This window comes from Alligator sinensis, unplaced genomic scaffold, assembly GCF_000455745.1.
Source record: "Alligator sinensis unplaced genomic scaffold, ASM45574v1 scaffold437_1, whole genome shotgun sequence".
Lineage (NCBI taxonomy): Eukaryota > Metazoa > Chordata > Crocodylia > Alligatoridae > Alligator > Alligator sinensis.
Window position 1 is genome coordinate 2,089,342 of NW_005842176.1, and position 1,420 is coordinate 2,090,761.

Here is a 1,420-nt window from a genome sequence, read left to right on the forward strand (position 1 = left end):
CCAGGGCCCCGGCAAGCCCCGGACACTGGCTGGAGAGCAGAGGCAGCATGGCCTGCAGGGAGCCTCCCTGTAGACCCAACAGACCTGGGAGAAGATGCCAGGGGAACACACAGGAGTCAGCTTGGGGGAGATGCAGGAGTACCTCAGACCCTAAGCACTGGCAGCAGAGCCCTTAAGGGCTATCAGTGGGACCCACTGCTGGAGTGAGCCCACCGCTGGACTTCGGACACGTGAGTCCAAGACCCTGAGTGTCGTGTTGCTAGATGCCAGGGGATTTTTGAGTTTTAGTCTTCTTTTATTTTCAAAAGTCATTACATATGACAATAGGGTCAACCCAGGAGGGAATACCTGGCAGGACCCAAGGAAACCCAGCAGGAAGGGCCTGAAGTAACAGACTTTCCCCTTAAAGGGGGACAGCAAAAGCAAAACAGCTTTAGCCAGTTACACGGGACACTGATCCAGGGAAGAGGGAGTTTGTTCCAAGCCCTGTAGGGGTGTGAGAGACTAAATTGTAACTGCACGGCATCCAATTCTGGTCTATGCCATAGCTGTATTTTGGTTGACAAGTGGACAGGGTGTAGGGGAGCTCGAGCCCCAAGTCACTCGCTATTGCACCTAGTCAGCCTGTGGGAGAAGAATAGTCTATCTCCAGAGAAACTTTCCACAGTGTTCTTAAAACCTTCTAGTCATGGTGGGTGAGTAGGAAGGGGATCCTCATGCATTAGCTCCGAGCGCCCAGTAGACCTCTGCAGGCACAGTAGCTGCTATGTATTCAGATTGCCCATGATGATGACACGCTAAGGTGTATCCTATCCAACCCTGCCAACTTGAAGGCATCTAGCATCTCTAAGCAATTAATAACATGTGATATGCTATTATCAACACACCCAGAGGTAGTTAGTTGTGTCAGGTTTGACCTAGAAACCACTATACAAAGCCCAAGCAAAAGTCTCTGTTATGTAACTAATGCCCATCTGCAATGATAAGGAGGAGACCGTCTTAGATAAAGGAGGCTTGAAAACAAAAGCAGAATCAGAGGACTGGGTCAAAAAGCTCATTAAAATACTAAAAATCACGCCCCTAGGTGGGGAGAAAGTATGCCAAGGAAACATACATGTATGTAAATGAGATACATAGCTAAAACACAGGGATAGAGACATGCTCAGTAAAGAACTCCTTGCGTCACTCCTTTACAACCAATTAGCAAACAAGAATGCTTATGAAGGTCTAAAACCTCTGTATAAAAGATGCTTAGAATTACAAATCTGTGTGCTTGTTACGTGAAATTATTCCGCTTGCACCTTTTATTGCTAGCAATAAATCTTCTTTATACTTTTACCCCTGGTATCTTTATTGGCCTTTGCATACCGGGCATGATCCCAGACTTGAGCTGGGGCTCAACAGGTGCAGGAACCCCAGA